General features: G+C 35.3%; 2 long non-coding RNA genes across 5 annotated transcripts; both read left to right on the forward strand.

Moving 5' to 3' along the window:
- The first annotated feature begins 9,556 nt into the window (after positions 1-9,556).
- On the forward strand, positions 9,557-15,495 carry LOC141578407 (uncharacterized). Of its 2 annotated transcripts, XR_012508790.1 has the most exons (7): positions 9,557-9,697; positions 11,176-11,261; positions 11,548-11,663; positions 11,769-11,847; positions 13,148-13,213; positions 14,015-14,078; positions 15,442-15,495. It is a non-coding gene; the product is annotated as an uncharacterized LOC141578407 (long non-coding RNA). The 2 variants fall into 2 exon arrangements; XR_012508789.1 differs by lacking the exon at positions 15,442-15,495 and having other exon boundaries at positions 14,015-14,268.
- Positions 15,496-16,490: 995 nt separating this feature from the next.
- On the forward strand, positions 16,491-24,715 carry LOC141578408 (uncharacterized). Of its 3 annotated transcripts, none has more exons than XR_012508793.1 (4): positions 16,491-17,653; positions 18,983-19,090; positions 20,950-21,064; positions 23,740-24,715. It is a non-coding gene; the product is annotated as an uncharacterized LOC141578408 (long non-coding RNA). The 3 variants fall into 3 exon arrangements; XR_012508792.1 differs by having other exon boundaries at positions 16,492-17,691; positions 23,740-24,714; XR_012508791.1 differs by lacking the exon at positions 16,491-17,653 and having other exon boundaries at positions 18,135-19,090; positions 23,740-24,709.
- Positions 24,716-26,392: the final 1,677 nt, after the last annotated feature.

Raw genomic sequence — 26,392 nt, forward strand, 5'->3', positions numbered from 1 at the left:
CCCTTCTTCATGTCCTTTTTTGTACTGTGCTTTTTTTGTGGCATAAGCCTTTATTCTTAGATCTACAGTCTTATAGTACATTTGTGAATATATCTTATCTTTTTAAGAGAAAAATATGTAATATATATATGATCATAGAATAGCAAACTTTATAGGACTCCTAAATCTATAATTTTATACAAATATTTTTGTCATTTTTAAGCTTATAAGCAAAATCTCCATGTGAATAGTATGTTTGCAAATACACAGACACCAAATATAAAATGATATAATTTGTAATTTTTATATATTAAAAGCTATGGAAATAAGCCAGAAGCAAAGTGCTTATAATTGTTGTCATGGCAGAGAGAAAGTTATGTAGTTTACATAGCCTCAGAGCATCTGTTATCTGAATATGAACCAAAAACACTCTTTAAAAGATCCTGGGCACATTAATGGAATCATGATTTCCCCTAAATTAAATAAACCTATAGATTAATATTACAGGAAACTGTGTAAGAGGATATAGTAAAATATTTATTCAATGTTATTTAAAAAAATACTACTTCTTTTCTACCACGTGAGGACATCCAAGTATCAAGAATTTGAGTGGAAAGAACAAAGTAAGAAAAAGAAATAAGTAGAAAAAAGGCTTGCAGTCAATTTTCCTAGAAGCAGTACCTTCTTCCTGGGCTTGGCACTTTATAAAATAGAATTGTCTATGCCTGCTCTTCAAATAGAATCATTTATAAACATTGTGCAAATCTATATTATAAATTTCATAGCTCCTGCCAAAATTAAGGATATTTTCTTACTTTGAAAAACACCTCATTTAATTGTTTTAACTGCAAAATTAATGAAATTCAGAACATCTAAGAAAAATTACAAAACAAATGACTAACATATTTCATAGCACCTCCTATTCAAGAGATGGAATCTGCATCTCAGTTCTGTGAATCTGGGCTTGTCTATGACTAGCTTTGACCCAGAGAACCTGACAGAAGTAATGGTTATCTTTTTAAGTTGTTAAGTTTCCAGGTGTTTCTTTCATTCAACACAAAATAACTGATACAACACTGACCAACAGGAATTGGACAAAATTATTTCAATAAATTTTCCCTGACAAATTAAATATCAAGTGATATCTAGATATTAAGTTCACTATTCATGCCCCCTGCCAGAATGTGGCTTTCTTCACCTGTCTAGAAATTCTAGAGACCCTGAGCTGTGGTTGCTTCTTTCTTAGAAAGGATGGATGAGAGTGGACTAGCCTGCTTATTGGCCTTGTCCTCTGTCAGCCACATCTGAAGGTAGCTGCTCATCTAAAGGTGGGATTCTGCACTGTTCCTATTTATTATTTTCTCCAGAGCAGAAACTGTGGACCTATGGTTACATGTGATCACAATCCAAGGAAGGACACATCACCATGGTCTTTTAAATAGATATAAAATGTCAACAGGCCTGGCTTATTAACACATACATGTCCTTAATAAAGGCTTAGGTAAAGATTGATCTTTGAGCTTCAAAAATGAAACAAAGAGCTATTGGAGTTCATCAATGAGAGGATGTGACTTCAGCTGACTCATGAGCTGGACCCACCAATCAGAGGCTCCTCAACCCCTCCCCTGCCCTTGCCATGTACCTTCTGACCACCTTTCCCACAGCTGGAGCTGTTTTCAAGGACACAGCCTTGAGAGAGCAATGTTTGATGCAGACCATCTGGAAAGTACATGTGACTGAATCCAGTAAAGGCCTCCAAATAAACTTTTAAGATTCTGGTGGGCAGGTTCAGAAGTCTATTTGTCTCACAGCCACCCAAGACAAACCTCATATGTAACTTCCCATGCTTATTAAACCTGCCACATACCAGTCTGGAGTGGTTTGCCTCTTTCTTCAGTCTCTCTTTGCACTCTATGTATGGGGTCTGTTTTTGAACCAACAAGAGCAGCTTCATTTCTCTAATGTGGCTATTGGCAGAAACCATAGATTGAATAAAGCACATCTGGTTACTACCTCCATCTACCTTAGAGGGTGGAGGAAGAGGGTAAAGGATAAAGGGCTCCTGACTTGAGTCCATGATGTTTGTAGAGAGGAGATTGCTCACTGCTTGGTAGTGAGTTCTTGAGTTCAGTATCTCAGCTTTACTACTTCAGACAAAGGCAGTGATTTTCGTAGGGAATGGGTGACAGCTTCGGCACTGATTCCACCAGGTATCCAAGGAAGAGAGGCTGAAGGATTATGCTTTTTAGTGGCCAGGTGGGTTGCTCAGAGTTTTTTATTTATTTATTTATTTATTTATTTAAGCAGTAGGTCTCCACCTGGAGTAATTCTTCCCTGAGACATTTGGTAAGATCTGCAAAGATTTTTGATTGTGATACTAGGAGTGCAATGCTATTGCGATCTCATCTAAGATGCTGCTAAATGTCATAAAATGTACAAGTCAGCATCCCTCCTCACTCCCCCCACCACAGACACACACACAAGCACAATCCCGTTCAAAATGGCAATAATGCCAAAGTCCAGAAACCCTGGTCTAGAGGAGCCAGGCCTTCCTTCCCAGATCAGGAGCACACAGGTAGTTTTTGCTCTCAGTCTTTCAAATTGTGTAATTAAATCCCAATGACACTTCTGTAATTGAAACAGAATGATTGTGCTTAAATTTAAACTACTCTATTATAACGAAATAATGTTATCCTATTTAAAATTTACAGGGAACAGATTTCAAATGATTTAGGGAAGAATCTGTTATTCAAAGGGAAACAATAGGCCCAGGTCCCCAGTGTGGGATTCCATGAAACAATTTACATAATACATTTACCATTTACTAAATGGTATTATTTATTATTATTATACAATTTTAGTTTTATAAAGAAGCTTTCATGTACCTTGTTATTAACAATAGCCCCAAATCACTGCTTAAAAAACTCATCTGTTACCGAAGTTGTAAATGAATCATTTCCTTGTGATGTCAGGGATCTTGGGGCCCATAAAAGGAATTTTTTTAGTGTCTATCAGAATACACTACAAAACAGATATCATTAAGCATATGAAAAGCAATATAATGCCCTTGCTTTTTGAGAAGACTTAGAAGAAATCACTTATTTAATGAGATCATCACACTGAACATTATACAAAGAAATGTGCAGCTTAATTAGGATTAAATTTAAGCCTTGTTTAAGTTGTAATTTAAATTATGCTTTTATGTTAACATTTTTAAAAATCTGTTTATGTGCATTTCTGAAATTTATTTGGATGGATATTTAGTTTTATCATATTTACTCCTCTCATTCTTTCTAAAATAGAATCTAAAATAGATTGAGGGTCGTTTATCATCTGAAAGTTAACACTCAAACTATAGATGATTTTTAGCTCCTTACGCCGTTCATTTTTCCCTCCATTGTGAACTGGCCATATGCTGTAGTTATTTAGAAGTCTTTCCCATTGTCTCCTGGAGAGAGTGAAAAGAAACAGAAATGGGATAGGAGAAATTAGCCTAATGCATTGACTTTAGAAGAAATAAATGTGAAAACTGTTATTGTACAGTTTTGCAGTTGGATAACTATTGTATAAAATGACAGAAAACCAATTTTTATACAAGTTTTATACCATTAAATGTATACTTAATTTTTTTTGAAATTCTTGTTTTTCCCTTTGTTACTTACAGATCAAAATTTATAATGAGTGCTTTTTGTTATTTTTTCTTCTCCATGAAAGTCATTTTGATAATTAGTCAGTTTATTACTGTGTTCCTTGATTTTAAGTTATTTCTGCTTCTTCATTACCTTGATTACATTATCTTATACAGTGACCCAAAAAACTGCTGTTACCCCTTTTATTTACTGATTGATAAGGCAGTGAATATAGTTAGCAGAAATTATGTAAAAACTGAAGTGTGTCATGCATGTGGAAGAATTTAATTTTATTTTTCTTGAATCTATATCCTGATATTGATGTTGTCATTCAAAACTTCTTTAAGCATTGCTTTCTAAATTCTTACATTTATTCAACAAATATTGAATACATATAACACATCAGAATGTCCTTAGACAAAGGGATATAATGATTAAAACAAAATATGCCTGCCTCTACGAAGCTTGCATTATAGCATCCTCTATCCTTCTGATTATGGTGTTTCTCTTGATTCTTTCTCAATCTATGCATTCATCTTTTTAACAAATATTTATGGTGTTCTTATGTGCTTGGCTTTGTTCTACATGTTTGGTACATAATGGTGAGATGATTACTATCTTCGTGGTTTTTAAATTAGAATGGGGAAATGAATATTATATAATAAAGGCAGACATGAATACAAAATAATGACATTTTAAGTACTAAGAAAGAGACAAGTGCTTTGTAAGAAAACAATCTGGGTAGCAGATTCTTGTATAGAATATGCAGCCCAATATTGTCCTTAAAGAAGTAAATCAACCTGAGAGCTGAGTGAAGAGAAGGAAATAGCCATGCCCAAGAATTCAAATTCATGTTTTTCTGATAGAATATCATCACATTTAAGTACTGAGATGGGTAAAAGTCACAGTCTTCAGTACACCAGAGTCCAGTGCAACTGAAATTCAGTGAATAAAAGGAGAGAAAGATATTAGAAGATGCTGGGTGGTGGCCCTGATGCTGAAGATCAAGAAGGTGTTTTTTGGAAATATAATTATCAGGAATTGTTGATTTTTTGTATGTGAGGACTAAGGAATACAGAAGTATCAAGGATGGCCCCTAATATCTGAGCTTAAGCAGCAAAATAGGGGACATAGTTTATGGAAGGAGGGAGATGAGTTTGCAAAATGTGTTAGAGACACCCTTTCTGGCACTAAAGCAGAGATGTCAGGTGGAAAGCTGAGTATAGGTCAAACTTCAGAGGAGGTGATCAGATTGAAGTTAGAGGTATAATGAGAGATATCTTGGGCTGCAATTATGTCATAAAGACAGGTTCCCCAAAGAGTGTCTAGAGAAGATACTTCCAGTATAGATTCAATAGTAAGGTTTGAGTAGAGGAATAAAATCTGGGAGCATGCACTAGGAAATGGAGATACAGAAATAATAGAACAAAGCTTTGACTTCTGGGGGATTAAGGTCAAGCTGAAGAGATATACAAGTGTCTGAATAGTTATATGATAAAGGTATGTACTAGCTACTAATGGAGCACAATGGAGGAAACATTTAATTCTACTGAGGGTAGTTCAGAGGAGTTACAGAAGGATAATATGGAGCAATTCTGAAAAATCTTCAAAATAAATAACAAGCTAATAGGACACAGGGAAGAACATTCTGAGCAAAGGATTTGAGATTAAAAAATTCAAAGCATTTGAACAATTGTAAATAGTTCAGCTTAATTACACGGTTATAGCTTGTTGCACAATTCAAGATTTAGGTTAACCTTCACTGATGTACCTTTCCACCTTTATTTTACATTCCTGTAGTAATTAACAAATCATATTGCTTTTGCCCTCTCATTGTCTGCATTAATATTTTCTCTCCTGGCTTGTCTTTAATCTGCACACTAAAAAGAGGAGCGTAATTCCTTTTTATAAGCAAATGCTCATGCAGTTCTATGCAAAGAGTAGATGGTCTACAAATGTATCATTTTCTAAACAACTGTATTCTTGTCCCTTTGTCCTTGGTGGAGATGGAGGTAAAACTTTTAATTAGTGTGAAAACCAAAATAACTGTATCCAAAATATTACAACATATCATTCTATCCTATCTGTGATGCCCTGATGTAAATAAAACAATTCAGTGATCTGAAATTAACCTGTAATTAAAGTGTTGAGAATCAATCAGTACAATTTAAGTTTCATTAAATTCAAACACACTCAAAATTGAATCAATTTATTAAGCTTACTTATTTCCCAGCCCCCAACAGACACAATAATACCAACATGTAACAAGTTCACATATAAACAGCTTCACTATTCCACTTACAGAAGTGAGACTACAACTTCCCAACTAGAATAAGGTACACTCTAAATGCAAATTAAAAGCAAGACAAGACACTCTAAATTGGAGATCTGCTTGCTGTTGGTGAGAATGCCTTGAAGTATTGTTTTTGATCTATATGCAAAAGTATAGGGACACACACTTGTCAAAAGAGAATACAAAGTTCAATGTAACTGATCCATATTGTGCAGATTTTCCCTTCATTCAGTGCAAATTTCAAATGTATAAATTATTTTGATCAGAATTCAGCAACAAAATCTTAACTCAAAAACAAAAACAACAGAAGTGTCTTGTTCACACAATGCCTGTGTGTCTTTGAAAAAAGAAAACTACCTGGAAGCAATCGTCTCTGTACCTCTCTGCCAATTTTGATTAACAGATTCCCTCTTCTTGACTTGGAGCAACTCTCTTAGAATCATAAATTGTGAAAATGAATTGCACATTAAAGGTTCTGGCACCCGAGGACCTTGAGTTTTCCAAATTATGTTTTTCAAGACATTTAACTAAATGCAACTATTGTGTAAGGAGACGGTAGTTGTCAATATGAACACTTCAATAGAGTAGAAGTAGCCATGTTGAATTTTTTGCATTCAATTATTCATTCTATTTTATGTGATAACACATAATCTATGAATTATTTGTTAACTATCACAATTAAATTTGTCAGTTTTTTTTTTGGTAAAACCACTACCAAAAACAGCAATGACTAAACATGCTTTTATAAAGATAAATCAACCAATGCAGTTTAACACATGATCCATTAGAACCTCTCTTTTCAAAGCCTGGAGTTCTTTGACAGGTGGAAAAAATGTACATACTGTATACATTACAGAAGAGATCTTACAAAATTCTATCAATAAATATCCACAAAACTATTGCATGTCACTGCTAAAATTCAGTTTCACTATTCTGTTGAAAAAATTCCATTGGTTATATATCTCATTTAAGTGTTGGAAAGAATACTCCATGACTTCTAAGAAATGATGGACAATCTGAATTAAATAGCTAACTAACTTAAAATCAAAACTATAAGTTACATATTTGATAAAAGTAATATATATGTGTGCTTATCACACTAATATAATGTAGAATAAGATGGCTATAATTGTGGAAGACTAGATCTACAGAGGTAGTAAAATGGTCCTGCTAGCTAGTAAATTTGATTATTAAAATCAGGAAGGAATAAGAAGAAAGTAGGGAAGAGAGGGAGAAAGGAAGATGAGAGGGAGTGAAAGAGAAAAAGGAGGGAAGGAAGGAAGGAAGGATTTGTAGTCAAACTGTTACAGGTCAGGCCCTAAAATAAATTCTTTCCTTAATTCCATGAATTCACTTATTACACAATATTAACAAATTACTTAAAGAATGAATCAAAACCATATAAGATATTATTTCTCATGTAATGGAAAAAATAATACGATGAAGCAAATTAAATCTAATAGTGTTAAAATATTCAAAGACTTTCTAATGATAAAAACTTTAAATATAAAGTATTCTACTTCAAAAATGCTTTCAGAGATGTTATCAATGGTGAGAGGATGTATATATCATATATAGTTTTCTGTTTATGAATTTGATTATATTATAGCAATGGAACAGTGTAATATTAAATTTAAAAAATGCATATCAATTGAAGATATAAATTAACCTCAAATTTGGGTTGTAAATAATTTTATATTTAGCTTTCAGTTTTCTTTATGTGTTTATATAATTTTAGGAAAATAATTATCATACATAAATGTACAGATCTCAGTCTTTATCTAATATGTCTCAATCTCAAGAGTTCTAAAACCCCTCAATTTCCTTCTTTCCTTTCTTCTTTTCTCCCTTCTTTCCTATTCCTTTATTGGTAATTTGGTGTATAAAAGTTAATTGTTGGCAATATTTTATCAGAACTTATAATGTGAATGAAGGATGAAAGATATATACATATATACACACACACATATAGTGATGATCCAACTTGGAATAAATATTTCCATATTTCTATGAAAAATTGTGAATGAATTTAACGATAGTATGTTATTCCTTAACATTTTTCATAATATACAGTATATGTACTTACAACTTTATAATGTGAACTTAATTGTTTAATATCTACCTTCATGCATGGAAGAGTTTATATGTTATTATAAAGCATACTTTAATAATGTGATAAAGGAGAATTACATGGTGTTAAGAAATTATGTTAATGTAATGGGCTTTATGAATTCACAAATTAGCTGAGCACTAAGAGTGATTGGAATTAGATAGGCAAATCTCTTGAGGGGAGTAGGGCATTGATGTGTAAAAGATTATTTCTGAGAGTGAGAATAGCATGTGTATGGCCCTGTAGCATGAGGGAACATAGTAAGTACGAGGATTGTAAGACGTATATCTATGGTAATGATCATGAAGGTGAACAAGGAGTGATTTGAGGCAACTAAAAAGGGTAAGGCCAAATATATAACAGTCAGCATATTACAGCAGGCTGTCCGGCGAGCCGGCCCTCCGCCCGCGCCGCGGGGTGGGCTAGCGCCCCGCGGGGGTCTCGGGCTCCCAGCCCACTGCCCCGCCTCCCCGCCACCAGCTAGGCGTCGTCCGGGGACGCCCCTCGCCGAGAGAGACCCTCAATCACAAGTCACCCCGCCCTCCCCACCCTCCTCGCAGTGCCACGCAACCCCGCCCCCGAACCCCCCTCCCCATCTCCCTGCAGTACCCCTCGCCCCTCGCCGTGAAGAAGTGACTCCAGCAGCCGTGGCGGCTCTTTGGGCCTAAGGGGCGGGCGCGGCAGCCATTGGCGGAGGCCGCTGCCTCTGGCTGTCAATCCCGCGGCCCGGCCCTGCCCCACCGGCGGAGCGTGGCAGGACGCAGGGCCGCGGGGGCTGTCGGGACGGCTCCAAGATGGCCGCGCGCTTGGGGTCCGCACCTGCTGGCGGCCTCGAGCCCCGTTAACTGCCACCGCTGCTGACCGGAGCCGCCAGTCGTCCTGGAGACTCCGTGGGCTGTCCCCGCGGGGCGGGAGGCCGCCATGGCGACCCTGGAAAAGCTGGCGAAGGCCTTCGAGTCCCTCAAGTCCTTCCAGCGGCCGCCGCCTCAGTCCCCTCAGCCGGCACCGCAGCCGCCGCCGCCTCACCCGGTACCGCCGCCGCCTCAGCCCCCTCAGCCGGTACCGCCGCCGCCTCAGCCCCGTCAGCCAGCACCGCAGCCGCCGTCTCCTCAGCCGGCACCGCCGCCGCCGCCTCAGCTCCCTCAGCTGGCACCGCAGCCTCAACCGCCGCCGCCGCCGCCTCAGCCCCCTCAGCCGGCACCGCAGCCGCCGCCGCCGCCGCCGCCGCCGCCGCCTCAGCCCCCTCAGCCGGCACCGCAGCCGCCGTCGCCTCAGCCGGCACCGCAGCCGCCGCCGCCTCAGCCCCCTCAGCCGGTACCGCCGCCGCCTCAGCCCCCTCAGCCGGCACCGCAGACGCCGTCGCCTCAGCCGGCACCGCAGCCGCCGCCGCCTCAGCCCCCTCAGCCGGCACCGAAGCCGCCGCCGCCTCAGCCGGTACCGCCGCCGCCTCAGCCCCCTCAGCTGGCACCGAAGCCGCCGCCGCCTCAGCCGGTACCGCCGCCGCCTCAGCCCCCTCAGCTGGCACCGCAGCCGCCGCCGCCGCCGCCGCCGCCGCCGCCGCCGCCTCAGCCCCCTCAGCCGGCACCGCAGCCGCCGCCGCCGCCGCCTCAGCCCCCTCAGCCGGCACCGCAGCCTCAACCGCCACCGCCGCCCGTCCACCGTGGGTCAGGAGCCGCTGCACAGACGGTGAGTCCTTGCGGGTCCCTCCCCAGCCCTGCGAGGGTCTCCGTCCCTCCCTCGGCCTCCCCCGAAGGCCCCGAGGCGGTCCGGGCCCCAGGCCTCTGCTTTCCCGGCTGCGAAACTCGGGAAGGAACGGGGCTGTGTTGTGATCCGAGGCCGCGCGTCCCGTTCGGCTTCCTCAGGGCCACTCCCCACCCCTCTCCTTCTCCGGGCCAGGTGTAACATTTTGTCTTCCCTTTTCAACTGAGGGTTTAAAACAGTGTTTCAGATAACTGTCAAAACGCTATGCATGCAAAACCCTAGGTTAACTTAAGGGAAGGAGTAGGAGAGAAGAGGGGAAGGAGCGAAGTTCACTGGTCACTTCTGTGGGGGTGGGTTAGATGGTCACAGTGGTGAACGCTTAACTGCTACATGGCCCCGTGCGCTTACCAGCATAGTCGTTACTGTTACTAACCCCGGACAGCACTGGTGTTAAGGAGGCATGACCACGGACCGTGTGCTCATTGAGCTTAATTTTACACAAACTAAGATTTCCACAGAATCAAGACAGGCAGTAAACGCCAGCTGCAGAGGACAGCTTGTGCAGGGTTGGGGAACAGCATGGCATGATCAGAACTTTAGTTTGACTGGCTTGAAATGTAGAGGGAAAGGGAAACTTCACACTGATGAATCAGAGAGGAGATAGCTGTTTTTATTAAACTAAAATGGTTAAATGAGCCTTGTTGGTTAATGATTTGCCTTAGCAATGTGAATTTGGATTCTGCAAGTATTTTATAAGTTCTGTAAGAAGCTTGTTTTAAAATTTCAAAACTCTTAAGATACTAGAAGTTCAGTTTTATTTTATAAGAATTTTTTAAAAAGTGTTTATTTAACTCAATTAGAACTGAGTTCCTTTAACATAGACTTTATTATCTCATGTATTAATACCCTCTAGAGGTACACAATGAAAAATGTGATTTATAAACAGACACATACAGACACAAGGAAAACAGAGTATGTAGCTTCAGTAACAGTTTAAGAGAAAAGTCAGAAACAAATTTTCCCTGGTCAAAATATCAAAAAAAGCACCTGGGGCTTATATCCTTTAATTGATTTGAGCTCTAAATGGACAAATACACAATTTTTTTTTTTTTAAATTGCTAAGAACAAGATCCTTTTTCACGTTGAATAATGATTTTGAAGTTTAAATAAATACCAACAATAGAGCTATGAGGGAGGAAAAATATAAAATACTGATTTTTTTTTAATCTCACCGTAAGGTGCATTCTTAAATACATAGGAGAGAACTGTCATGATTTGCACAACTCGCTTGCAAATAGTTCAACAGTATTAACAATGATTGAATTTAGATGGTGGGCATATGGGAATTTATCATCCTATTAAACAGTTTTCTGTAATTCTGAGACTTAGAATAAAACATTGGAAGGAACCTGTTAGACATAATGCTCTATGTGAAGTAATTTGTTCCCTTTGTGAAATTCTAGGAAGGTTAAAATGCATGTTCATAACATCAAGAAAATCACAAGCATTTACGATGTAATCAGAACTACCTGAGGATCTGTGAAACTTGGTGAGTTGGTGGATTTTTTAAAATGTCTTAAAACATTTTGTTTTTACAAAGATTACAGGAGTAAGAGAAGATAAATTTTAATCAACTCTTAATATTTTTTTTTCCTGGTTGATGTGATATAATTAAATGTGGGGAAAAAAGGTAAATTCTAAAAGGAGACACTACCTTGATGGTTTTCTATGGAGGAAACTCAAGCAGGAGGAAGTTTAATTTAAAAACATGAATTACTGCTCTTTATAATACATTCTAAGTTGTCATTCTTTTGAATGCCTTCCTTTCCAAACAGGTGTGTTATTCTGGGAGATCATCAGGACTTCTGGGTATTTGGAGGTACTGACCTAACCAGTGGAACTGCTGATTTATAAGAAGTTGTCCAGAATTTTGGAAAACTGATTAGTAGAGGTAAATAATGTTTCCTTGGCAAGTGATGACAGAAAGTGACTTGAGTGAATTTTCCTTTGTTTTTAGGCAGATGTACCTAACCATGTATGTTAACAATGATTACAGGCTGGAGACCGAGAACTACCATTTTTGCCAGCTGGGATGCAGAAAAGTTTGGACTTCTGGGTTCCACAAATGGGCTGAGGTAACTAAGACAGAAAACGTATCTTCTTGGTCAACATGTATCTCAGGGTAATCACAGATGTGTTCCATTACCTGATATTGTTTTAATTTGGATAAATACTCAAGAAAATTTAAGAAATAGAGTTTGCTTTTGCTTTTACATCAGTTTGGTAAAACAGAACAACCTCTTAATTACTAAGTACAAACCAAATTTTTCATTATTTTTAAAATATTTTAGTTTCTATTTGTATTTGTTTTGTGATAAGTAAGTAAAATCTGTAAGCTCAGAAAATAGTCAAACCTAGGAAGCTGCTTCTGACAAGTGAATTAGCTTATTGAAAATCTGATATAGATCCTTGGCATTAATTTTCAAGTTTTTACAGTTTCCTTGGATTTCTTCTATCTAGGAAAACAACATGCTATTTTAAGATAACTATACTCTGATTATAGTCTCTCCTTTATGGATTCCGTACTAAATTGTAACCATAGGTATATTTTACCATTTACAAAAGTGCCTGATTAGGAAGTATAATACAATGATTTTGTAAATTGAATTACTCTAAAATTTCAAGGATTTATTTTTAATTCAATTTTGATTAATTTTCATTTGTCACTGGCTCTTAATGCTTTATTTTAAAGTGTCTTTCATAGGCCCCCTTCTTTCATCTTCTTCCCTTAGGCTCTCTGTCCAGTAACTCTAAGTTCTTACATGTTCATGGTAGGCTTGTGTGTTTTTTTTAAAGGCAGGTGCACCAAAAAGCACTTTCCTGTGACTATCCTCTGTTTTGTTCATCATTTATGAGTCCAAATTTTATAGAATTGATTTGAAGAATGTCATATCTTTCTTATCATTGTATCTGGTTTTTAAAATGCTTTCCTTCTGACTCATTTCTGCATAGTTTAAAATAATAATATGAATCAAATAAGTATGGGAATAAAATCACAGTTACTTGTATCACATTTGATTCCATGTATATTGCAAAGTCTTATTATTATGTTGGTGTTATGAACATGCATTTCATAATACACTTATTTACATGAATCAGATTTTATTCATTAAGGTCATTTACTTTTAGAAATATGTAATTTCTTGTGAATACATGTATATAGAAATACATGTGTCTTTCTATAATTTAAGCAGCTTAGAATACAGATAAAATAAATCCAAGATACAAGATAATATGCCTTACATTAATTTAAATTCATGTGAGTTAAAAGACAATTTGAATATTGTTTCCCATTTTCTACTAGCTTCTTGATCATATTCAGCAGCACATTTACCTTTACATATATTTAAGGAATCTTTTTTATTTCTTCTGTAGCTCTGTCATAATGGAAACTCTGCAGCAGAATCAGCTGTCATCTATCCCGTGTGGCCAAGTGCAGAGGTGAGAATTCTTATTTGTGGGATGACCACTCACAGCTTTAAATGTTTTTACTGTAACTGCTCTTATAAGGTAGCAAGCTAGAGAGAGAGAGAGAAACAGAGAGAAGAAAAGAATTCTCTCTGCATATTCCCATGTGTGTGATGGCATTAGTCTTCTTCTGCTGTATTTTTCTAGAATGTGTGTGCATGTGTGCATGTATGTGTGAGAGAGAAATGTCTTCTCTTTGTCCTAATAGCCACTCTTCTCTCCCTCTAGTTTTTTCTCTATCCTCCCCTCCTTTCTTTTTCTTTTTCATCAATATCTTCTCTTTCAAAAAATTCTTCATAAATCAAGTTTCCAACTTCCTCACTTTTAATATTGTAAAGTTACTTGGATCCCCAACGTCAAGGGATCTCATACATTAATGTCTGTAAGGATTGCCAGGGACACCTTTTAACAGTACAGATTTCCAGGCCTTACCTTGAGCAGTTCTCTTCCAGTAGATCCAGGGTGAGGCTGAGCATCTCTGAGCCTTCCCCCTTCATATTATGGTGCAGGGGATCAGGGGCAGTTTTCCTCTGGGTCTCCGTGCTGTTGCTATGAAAAGTGGCTACAGCATCACTAATATTTTTCTTTCTTGTTTTAATTGCATTAATATTATCAAGCAGTTAATAGCATTTTCTTAAAATTATGGTCAAAGGCATAGGCATTTGATTTATAATGGTATCTGCAAACCACTCTTTTACTGAATTAATTTGTTTTGCTTGTATTTCCACAATTGTAAATGCCGTGAGTTAAGTGACTGCTTTGCTTCAACTACAGGAGAATGTGAAAACACTCCAGGAGAGAGAGGTTGCATATATCAATGCAGACTCATACACAGAAGGTAAATTTTATTTCAGATTGTCATTAAATAGTATACCAGTATTTAAGTCTGTCAACTCCAACTCATAAACTAGGATTATCCTCTTTCTATGAGATGCCTCAATAATACCTCCATTTCTCCATTTTACCAGAGAGAACATTATTATGATTCAAATGAATCAATATGATTCATAACTAAGCTATTGATCCTAATTTCTTTAGTATATTTACCATTTGCCTATGTTGGATTACTACTTAAAACTTTAGTACTTTTGACATTCTTCCTGTGGAGCTATTTTTAAAAGTTGGGCTAAAGTATTTCATACAGAAATAGTTCCTGTATGTATTGGAACAACTCTGAAATAAGCACCCACTACAGACTTCCTTTTGACCCTGACATGTGGCATGTGCATCTGTAGGCTTTCATCGTGTTATGGTTATTTCTAGGTAAGTGTCACAGGACACGTTAGTTACTGACACGCTCTAGTCTAACGTCTTGATATTGAATTGAATGAATGAATAAAAACGTGAACATTATGGCCTTACCACTTCCTTTGCCAAAGACCCCTAGGTACTGCTGCCATAATGAGCAATGGCCCTTACTGTTACTGCAGGAGCTGCGGCCTTAGCAGCAGAGTCTGCCTCTGCAGTCTCCTATCCTGAGTGTGTGCTGCAGCCTCTCTGGCTCCTGAAGAGTTATTTCCACCTTGTGTTTTAGTTTTAGCCAGACTGTCTGTCTGTCTATTTATCTACCTACCTATCTATCTATTCTTAAATTTTATTTATTTGTTTTTACTGAAGTACATTTGATTTGTAATATTAGTTTCAGGTGTACAGCGAAGTTACACAGTTATATACATATACATATACATATACATATACATATACATATACATATACATATACATATACATTGTTTTTTAGATTCTTTTCCATTATAGGTTATTATAAGATACTGAGTATAATTCCCTGTGCTATACAGTAGGTCCTTGTTGTTTATCTGTTTCATATATAATAGTGTATATCTGTTAGTCCTGAACTCCTAACATCTCTCTTCCCTTCCCCCTTTCCCCTTGGGTAACCATAGTTTCTTTTCTATGTCGTGAATGTATTTCTGGTTTGTAAATAAGTTCATTTGTATCATTTTTTTGTTTGTTTACATTCCACATATAAGTGATATAATTTGATATTTGTCTTTCTCTGTCTGACATACTTCACTGAATATGATAATCTGTAGGGTCCACCCTATTTTTAATTCTCCAGGAATGATGCCTTCAATTTGAAATCTGTTATATCTTGTTTATAATTAGAAAATAAAGTTAGAATTAAATACAGGTTTGAAGTCCATTTGGAGGTATTAAAATACTCTCTATTTTATTTTGCAGGCAATTATACTCTCAGAGTTGACTGTACACCCCTTCTTTTCCAGTTGGTATATATATACTGACAAAAGAGGTATGTAAGTAGATCTGTCATAATGTTTTTTGATGAGTGGATAAATCAATAACTTTTGTTTTCTAAATTACTAATATTTAAAATGGTGACAGACATAGCTGATTTGTATAAATAACAAATCAGAATGAGCTTTAATACACTACTTATGTGACATAACTATGAGAACAGTAGTGCTAGTCTCTGTTCTAATAATAGTTCCTAATAATTGTACACATTTGTTAAAATGTGCAGGGTCTATTGTTTCATGGGGCAGAGTCTCTTTGATATAACAGAAAGAATACTGAGCTGGGATGGGGAAGCCTTGGCTGTGAAGATTGCCTTGGCTATTCATTCATTCATTCATTCATTCATTCATTCATTCAGCAAGTATTTATTGTGTGGTTACTATGTATCAGGTCCTATGAAATGAATTCTAGCAGCTACAGTGATAAAAGCACAAGGTTTCTGAATCCAAATACTTTATAATCTAGAGAGGCCACAGACCTGTAAATGAGGACTCATACTTCACTTGAATATTGGATACTATATACAGTGGAGGACATTTGTGGAGGAGAGAAGTTAAAACCCTGGGGTAGCTGGTGAGGTTGGAAAGCATTAGAAGGTGTTTACAGAAGGATTAGTGGTTAGGCTGTAAAATGGAAGGATGTGAAAGTGGGGAGAAGGTTTCTCCTCAGAGGACACAGGACCTAATAAAGACATGGATGTGTGAAAGAACATTTCCCGACCTCTGGGTAATGCAATATAACCTAAATGTAAGGTGTTGTTGAAAAAGCTGGCAAGAAATGGGGCCTGACACATAGGCCTAAGTGTTCATAAATCTGGTGATGGAGAAATTAAAGAATCTTTAACAAGGTTGTATATTATCATTTTTATTCATTAGAAAAATTACTCTGTATCAGTGCATTGAATAGGTTAAGCTGTAGTAAGTCTAAAAGCAAAATGGAAATAATTCCACATAATTATTTAGCGCACAGGAGTTTATAAATACTAGTTATTGATGTAAAAAGTACTCTGAAAATGCTAATGCACTCTGAATCTCTAAAAATTATGTGATCTACTCATTGAGTATATGTGTGCTTCATTTAAATAACCCCCCATTATAGAATTTAACTGTAAAAATATTTCTTTCAAGTAGGTATCACTTAGATGACAGTGGGAAGTAGATGTCACATCTCTGTGGTCCTGTTTCCCAATCGCCCTTCATCTTGCCCTGTCCTTTTCACTGTTAGTGTCTTTAACATCTCATCCTCCCAAGTGAGCATTCTCCCATGCCCATCACAACTCCCACCATACTGGGAAGCTTAGGTCCTTGATCCTTTTATTGAAATGTCCCATAAAAACATCTTATCTAAAAGCACGCTGTAAAGACAGCCCTTGTTGGGGAATCCTTCTCAGGAGATACACTTACACTCTGTCCTACAGAGGAGGCTCCTGCCTTTATAGGAGGGGTAGTAAGAATTTTAGGACCAAGAAGGAGAAGCTTAGGTCTATCCCCTTTGTACATTTATTTAATAAGTATTAAATGTGTAAGTGGTTACCATAATGACAGGATAAATCAAACAGAGATTCTGCTATTAGTGTGTTACCTGTGTAGCCAGGAGAGACTATGATCAAGAATTTTCAAATCCAAGATAGAGATTAATATCACCAAAGTGAATACAGATAAAAGTGTGGGAAGCAAAAAATAAATATCTTAGTTTATTATTTTACATGTTGGAATTAAACAGCCTGCTTAATGGGAAATTGCAAGTTTTTTTCCCATTTTAAAGCCTCTTTTATGTTAATTTGAATTTAATTTTCATGCCACTTTATATACAATATATTTGTCTTTCAGAGTTTTTGTTTTAGGTAGTTTTTTAACAGTTTAACTGGGAAATTAAAATGTATCTTTAGAAGTTACATTATCAGGATGAACTAATTAATTGTCCAGAAGAGAAGAGTGAGATTTTATAATCTTTTTTGATTTGATTGTCAGTGGAGGAATCAGACATCATTCATCTGGAGAAATGCTGTTGGTTGCTGAGGGCTCAATCCCGAACTGGATGATTTGATTTAGAGACATTTGGCCCATTGGCTTCACCACCAATTTGTCCATCTCTGAGTGAAGATGGGAATCCTTCTATTTTGTACAAATGTTCTTTGGTAAATACGTGAGCCTTGTTCCACCTTTGGAGCCTTGTGTAAGTCGGTTTACCTTTCTGCACCTGAATATTCTCATATATAAAATCAGTTTGACCAAGACAATCATTATGAAACTGTGCTCCAGTGCGGTGCCTCAGCATCTGGTGCAAGGTCAGGGTGGTGGACACTGAATAGGCAAAGCTCTAGCTTCCACACGTGACCTCACCTCTTCCTCAGCTGAGTAGTGTCTATTGTATTTCTTTTATATAGAAGAAGGTTCCACTGCTGTATCCTTCTCCCACCCTTAAAAAATTAAGAAACCACTGGACTAGACCATCTCTAAGGTCCCCACTTAGCTCTAAACTTTTCACTACTATATATATATATATATATATAGTATATATATATATTAAATGAGGTTTACAAGGAGTAGTTGTGGCTGATAATCACAAAAACTGTATTTGAAATCTGAAAGCTTGGGTTCTGCTTCTGATTCAGACCTTTTTAAAAAAATTTCTTACTTTTAGCAAGTCATTTAACTACTTCTTAGCTTCAATTTTCTGCTCTTTGAGGGCACAGAATTAGATTCTTGAAATAGTCTGTATTCTTCAGGTTTCTAGTGTGTTTTAGAAATATTTGTTAGGGGAGCTAGAACAGACAGGGCTTCCACTTCAGCAGTGCAGTTATGTTTTTACCTTTTTAGAATTAGAGATTGAGAAATCATTTCATTTGAAAACAATGATTCCATTTATTTTTTATGAAAAGTTTAAAATCCACAGGATTAGATTATAAATTGCCCTTTATTTCTGAAATTTAATATATTTATGTATACAGATTAAGTGGTACAATGAAGACTGCAGTACAGAATTTCTTTCTCTTATAATATAGTGTGTTAGTTTTCTTTGCTTCATGAAGGAGCTGTATGAAGCTTGTTAATAACAACACAGTATATCTTTGATAGAGTTCAACTTTTCTTCTTCTTTTTTCCTTTTTCTTCTTAGTCTTTCCAAATTAGGATAATTGTGGTCTCTGACTTTTTTCCAGTTACATTTTTAAAATATACTTTTATTTTTTACATTCTACAATCACTTTAGACTTTTGGAATTAATATAAGATAGAGACAGGTAGGCAGACAAAACCAAACACTAAATGATAGTATTTTCTTCTAGGAAGTTAAATTTTGGTTATAATTATTCCAGGGGGGAAAAAAAAACTTCCTAAGACAGTGGAAACTACTGATAACTTTTAAAAACTAAGTCAGTTTATGCGAGTCATGCCTCCTTTCATAAGCATGTCATTATTAACAGGAAGTTTGTTGGCTGTGATTTATTCTGTGTTCCTATTTTACAGGTTTATTTAACGCTTTTGGTGAAAATCATGACAGCCACATAGATTTTAAGGAGATATCCTGTGGGTTATCAGCTTGTTGCAGAGGACCTCTGGCTGAAAGACAGAAATGTAAGTGTGTTAAACATCACAAAATTTGGAAGCTATACAGAGAAAAAAATTAGCATCCATTCATGTAAAAAATCATCTGATTAAAGCTTGAATTTTCATCCCTTTGGCAAATAGCAATCTCTTGCTGAGGTTTTACTGCGGTCAGTGTAAAGTTCAGTCATCTGTTCTTTTTTACTGTGGAGTAATTTAAGATCTTTGTATTAATAATGGTTGATTTTCCAGATGAATGTACAATTCATGATAAATGAACTACATCATTCATGATGTGTTTGAAAATGTTAAGCATATAGAAAATATTTTCTGGTAGTCTATATAGAAAATTTGTCTTGCTTAACTTGAATTCCAACTTATTTTCTAGCACTGTGTATATTGATATTTTATTAGCAAAATTAAATTTATGATAAAACAATTTTATTAAATACTAAATTTATCTTTTAAACCTAGCTAAAATATTATAGCATAATTTATAAGCATATTACATTAATAAATCTTAAACATATTTGGTTAGGAAAATGCAGCAGTTTACATTTAATTGGAACCTAATTCTTATATATTCACTAGGGTCATTATCTCTGCATCTTTGTAAAATACAGCTTCACAAATACTGCATATTTTGGGTATGATACTTAATAGTTCAATATTCTTTAGTAATGTTGTACTGTGATGCACTCAATTTAATAGCATAATTGTTACACGGGTGTGTGAAGTAGATAATTATTTAATCTTAAAACTTTAGATTTCTTTTATCTTCCCTGATAGTATACCATTACTCTAACCTAGCTTTGTGATAGATTATTTGTTCACATTAAATTTCTGGTATTAAAGAGGCTGAAGTCTTTTTTTCTCAATTGAGGTTAATTATTGTCTTAAATTTTTTTTAATTTATTTTTTGCCAGTGGACTAGTGGAAGTTAACCAACTAGACTAACTAGCAATTTTGCTGATATTGATGTTAATTAGCAAAGTGCTGATATTTCGGATTTTTAGCTTGTTGTATATAAACTTCATTGAAGATTTGAAATTGTTCTTAGGCAAAAATATTGGGTGCACATTAATTACATTGGAGAGGCAAAATCTTTATACAGTCATCTCTCATTATCTGCTGAGGATTGGTTCTGAGACCCCCTCAGATACCAAATCCATGGATGCTTAATTCCTTATGTAAAATGGCATAGTATTTGCATATAACCTATGAACATCATCCTGTGTACTTTAAATCATCTCTAGGTTACTTGTAATACCTAATATAATGTAATTATTTGTAAATACAATGTAAATGATATGTAAATAGTTGTCAGTGCATAGCAAATTCATGTTTTGCTTTTGAGAACTTTCTGGGAAAGTTATATATATATATTTTATATATATATATATTTTTTTTGATCTATTGTTTATACCTGTGAATGCAGAACCAATGGATACAGGGGGCTTACTGTACCAGCTTTTTGTTGATTCTTAATGTAGATGGAATATTTTCAGCATTGTAAGAATCAACTCTGAAGTGATCACTTTTAAATATTAGAAATTAATTTAAAAGCTTGAATTACCTTCTCAAAATCTGTGAGATATTGTATAGTAACTTGGCCCTTTTTCAGTTTGCAAGAAATTTAACTTTAGATTTAGGTGAAGGATAGAGTTCTCTAAGCTGGCTAATGATATAAGGAGAGAGACTTGTGAAGTTTACAGGAATTCCTACAAGTTCAAAGGACTTTAAGGACACAGTGTCCTCCAAATAAGAACTTAATCCAGAATGTAGTTGTTTGAGGAAGTAAGTAATTTTACTAGGGCAGCTTGTAATAAAATGTATTATACTTCAGAATATGAAAGTAATTTCCCTCCATAAGGGTTTCTTTTCTTTAGTTTGCTTCAAGGTATTTGATGTTGACGGTGACGGAGTTCTTTCTAGGGTTGAACTGAGAGACACGTGGTTGCACATTTAGAGGTCTGGAAGGACAACTGCACCGATGATATCCTGGTAAAGTCTGATTGCATACATCTTCTTGCATGTAAACTTCCAACAGGAACATAGAGTGAAGAATTTTTTAAAGGAGGTTGAGAAAAAGATTTCTTACTACTTCTAGGTTCTATATTATGCTACTCAAAATATTCATAGCCAAAGATGCAAAATTGGGAAGAGAATTTGCCTTAGAAAATTTAATAAACTGAATGTATTATGTAAAAAAAAATTAAACCACTGGAAAATTGTCATAAATTTTTAAGGTACACAAGCAATCTATTTCTGTAATTAAAAAAAAAAAAAAAGAAAAACCTTGACCGAAAATACTTTATACTTCAGCTACTGGCTAATAAAAATGATACCTTCTCCTTCCTAACTACTGATTTGTGTTTCTGGATTGAAAGAAATTACACGTGGATGTATCCAACATTGTAGAAGACCCATAGAATGCGCATGATACCACAAAGGTGAGTCTAGCAGAGACTAATTTATTCTTTTCTAAAAATACATTATATTCTGAATTGGTGTACATACCTTATATATACATACTTGAATCTCTTCTACATCATCCCTGCTAAATGCTTATTTGGACCTGTCGTTAAAATACCTCCAAGTTGTCCCTAAGGAAAGCCCATTCCACCTTCAAACAACTCCATTAAGTGTTATTTACATAAAAACATTATATTTTATAAGCTAGGCATTTTATAAAAATTAAGTAGAGACAGCCCTTGCCATTTGTAGTTTATAATCTTTACTTCTCCCATTTTAATACATTATGGTAAGACAAAACTTATATTGAGCAAAAGAAGCCACAGAATAAAAGAACACATTGTACAATTCAATTTATATGAAGTTCTAGAACAGAGACAGAACTAATGTTAATAAGTGTTACAATAGTGATTTTGGAGATGGGTGATTTAACTGGGAAGGACCACAGGATATCTGGGATGATGGAAATTATTTTTTATCTCAATCTGGGTGGTGTATATTGTTTAAAAAAATTTTTTTTCAATAATATTGGTGAGGGTCTGTCCTAAGTTCTTTAATAGCAGCCAGAATAATTGTATAATAGCAGAAACGAGCATGTACTTTACAAAGAATAAAGCCTTGAATTTTTTTAGTTTCACAACATTTATTAAAGATATTATAATAGGTTTGCCTTAATGTCTATGTATCCCTGTGAAACTGAAGATAATCCATATATGTGAGACACATATGAGTTAATTTGACCCTTTCTATTCAAATGTTGACATGTACCAAGTAGTAGATGGTAGGATGTAGACCATAGTGGTCTTATACAGGCTTAGAAAAATAAGTAACATTTTTTTTTAATCACAAATCCAGAAGAAATCATCATAGTCTTATTAACTGACACTCAATAGAAATAAATAATAGAAATGAATTTTTCAGGGCTTGATCTTTGTTTGGCAATTCAGATAACCATCTTCATTTACTTTTCTGCCCAAAACTAAGGTAGCCATTTCTATTTGGTATATATGAAAACAGAAACATAGGAAAGTTTCTTTTAGGAAATACCTTATGTAGAGATACAATTTCCATTGCCTTTTTTCTGGGTGTTTGATAAGTATGGAGGTTATCATTGCTGTCTATTTTTGTGTAAGACCGAGTTTCTTCTTATGACTGTACTTTTGAACATTAAAAAAAAAGATCATTTAGCTGCTCCATCTCCGTGTAACCATAATAATGAAATGGTAAAAATTTAGAATAGAATTTGGACCTTTCAACCAAACCTATTACCCATATTCACTGGTGACTAGACTGTGACAATATTACCCATTATTTTGTACCATTACATTGGTATTAATATACTTTAATGGAAGTTGCATCATGAAAGCCAATAAGTACCATCACAGTGCTTTAAAATCTTTTCTTATAATAAATGGTATTATATATTGAATGAATACATGAATATCATTAATAATAAATAATATTAAGTATCATTAAATAATAAATCATTAAATAATAAAAATATAATTAAGTAATAAAAGCTAAGAACATTATTATTCATCTAGGATTGTTAAGGTGATTGTTCAAAGCATGAAGTAAGAGGCATTTGGTTATATTTTTGCCTCCCAAGAAATAGTCTACTGTATATAAATGTAATTTTTGGTACACTTTGACACCAAAAAAAAAAAAATTACTGCTTTACTCAACTTGTGAAAGTAATGTTAAATTTTATTTTGAGGAAATTTTAATATAGATACTCATTTATTATATATATTTAGTTCTTTTAAATCTCTTAAGAAGTCTAATAATGCCAGATGTTTTAAAGAAGATCTTAGAAAATTGTTAGGGTCAAAGGGCATAATCCAGAGAGTTTGGAAAAATGCTTTCAAAGTTAGTAAATAATCCTTTTTCTCTACCCAGAACCTTTTGTGGGTTCTGTTAGTAAACTTCACCTTGAACCAGAAGATACTGTGAGTTATTTCCCAGGTCTTACTGGAGGAAGATTTTTGGTGATAAATTGCCCAAGTTATGACTCACTACTTCAGAGTTTGGTTACTTTTGAACTTATTTTTGCTGGCCTACTTTTAGATGAACACATAGCATCTACATTAAATCATTAGTTTTCTTTCAGGCAAATGACCATTGCAAGTTTAATAAAATATTTTATTCAAATAATATAAGAAAATGAAGATTTAAGATGTTCTTAAATATTGTTTCTCTTTCAGAATGGCCATCTTAACTCTAGAAGAATATCAGATCTGGAGTGTGAAAAATGTTCTTGCCAATGAGTTTTTGAATCTACTTTTCCAGGTATGTTTAAGGTAAATGACAGAGACCGAGGGCAGTGGTACCAGTAGTTCTACATCTTTTCCATTATGTAGTAGTTAGACAACTAGACTACAAACCATATATTGTCAAAAGAACTGCATTAACTTGTACACCACCTGCAGATGGTAAGTTAGAGCATGAGTGCTTCTCAGAGTCACAATGTGCATGATAGGAAAGTAGAGTATAGCTGATAATGTTTATCTTAATAACTCATGATAGAGCAGATTATAAACACATAGAAAAGAATTTAAAATATAAAAGCCATTATAATTTGCTATTTTTCTTTACTTTTTTTTTTTTAAGACCCTTCCTAACAAGTAACGCAGTGTGGACAGAGACATAGATCATAAGTTGGCAGCTGTAAATTTTTCACAAAGTATACAATCTTTCCAGTTAGGAGGTTATTTTAGATGCAAAGCTGTTTCTTAATTTTCTTTTTTTTCTTTCTTTCTTTCTTTTTTTTCTTTTTTTTAATTTAATTCTTTAGAAGGCCCAAAAAAGATTGAAGGAGAAAGGAGGAAAGAAAAGCTGTCAGGGGTGAACATGAAATCATAAAACTTGCCAGATTTTAACTATTTTCCCAGTTAAAGTAGTTCTCTTTGCTCCAATTTAAAGAAACAACTTATAGTTTCCCATTTTTCATAGTTCTTCATAAATATATGTTGATTTAATAGTATTTTACAGGGTGTGAGTAGGGACAGACTGGAAGTTCAAGATTTGTAAATACTGACAGTATATATAGAATAGATAAACAAGTTTATACTGTATAGCACAGGGAAATATATTCAAGATTTTGTAGTAGCTCATGGTGAAAAAATATGAAAACAAATATATGTATATTCATAAAGGACTGAAAAATTGTGCTGTACACCGGAAATTGACACAACATTGTAAACGGACTATAACTCAGTAAAAAAATAAAAATAAAGGTAAAATTGTTAGAACACTATAAAAAAAGTAGTATTTTAGATTTTTCTTATTTTATTCTCCTTTTCTTATAAAAGCACCCCTATGAAGATCAATAAGACTTGATATCTTTATATCTATCATGATCCTCCATTGTAAATACAGAGTAACCTGCCTGTGACACAGCTATGTTAGAATAAATGAAAATTGAACTCTTCCTGACAGCTAATAACTAATGTATATTTAAAGCATATGAAATCTGTTAAGCCTATGATACCCGTTTAAATCAATCAGTTGCTCTACTGTCAGTTATCAGCCAGGATCTAAGTTGATGTCTTTATAAAACATAAGTACATATAAAAATAATATAAACCTACTGTAAACAGAAATGACTTGCTTAGTAATATGAAAATGGTGCAGCTATTTTAATCTCATTTAAAATGATGTCCTCAATTACTTTAAGTTATCATTAATTATATAAACATTTTGACCACTTAAGTTTGTGTCTGAGTCATCTTGCAGCTCTTACATAGCAAAGCATTTTGAACTTTTATATTGCCTTTCCTATTTTCTCATGCTTATCAGGGACTTGCATAGGCACTATTTTTTCTATGACTCTATAAACAGATGTATGCCTGAGATTTTCTTTTGTGTCTCAGTGTCTCTAGCATTATATTACTGACAGATTTTTTGTTGGTTATCAATCTAATTTTTTTCTTGGTATATATAGTCCTTTCAAATATATATATATATATATGTAGTCAGTTTACACTGTTGTGTCAATTTCTGGTGTACAGCACAATGCTTCACTCATACATGAACATACATATATTCATTTTATACTCTTTTTCAACATAAGTTACTACAAAACAATATTGGATATAGTTCCCTGTGCTATACAGTATGAACTTGTTTATAAATTGGGAGTTTGATTTGCAGGTACTAAATATTAACATTATATTTTATGATGCTCACTTTATCCCATATTCAGATATGCTTTTAAAACTTTATGTTCACTTAATATATAAGTAAGCAGACTTACTCTAAATTGTTTTATTTTCTGTCTGTTTCTAAAATAGAATTAGCTAGTAAATTCAGTGATAAAAGCTTGAATTATACTTTTATTTTATTTGCCACGATCCCACTCCTGGCTGACCATTTTGGGTATTTAAGTATAAAGTAAGTAAATGTCAGTAGAATTAGGAAACCATTCCTGTGGTAATATTATTTTCAGTCCTTTCAAATAAACTCAGTGCCCAATATTTTGCAGAGGAAGCATTCTAAACATGATCAGGGTCTTCTATCTTGTACGTTAGTCAGAAAGTGTCAAATGTTAAACAGTTTGATAAACAGAATAGTGCACCACACTGACCCCTACCTATATCCATGCTCTAATCCTGAAATCTGTGAATATGTTATTTTACATGGCAAAGGGGATTTTGCAGATGTATCAGGTTAAGGACTCTGAGACAGGGAGATTAGCCTGGATTATCTACATGGGCCTAGTCTAACAACAGGAGTCCTTAAAAATTGAAAATCTTTCCCAGCTGTGGTCAGAAAGATATGACTTTGGAAGAGGGATTAGAAAGCTGTAAAGCTGTCAGCTTTGAAGATAGAGGAAGGGCCATGGGTAAAGAAGTGTGG

This window comes from Camelus bactrianus, chromosome 8 (genome assembly GCF_048773025.1).
Source record: "Camelus bactrianus isolate YW-2024 breed Bactrian camel chromosome 8, ASM4877302v1, whole genome shotgun sequence".
In the NCBI taxonomy this organism is placed as follows: domain Eukaryota; kingdom Metazoa; phylum Chordata; class Mammalia; order Artiodactyla; family Camelidae; genus Camelus; species Camelus bactrianus.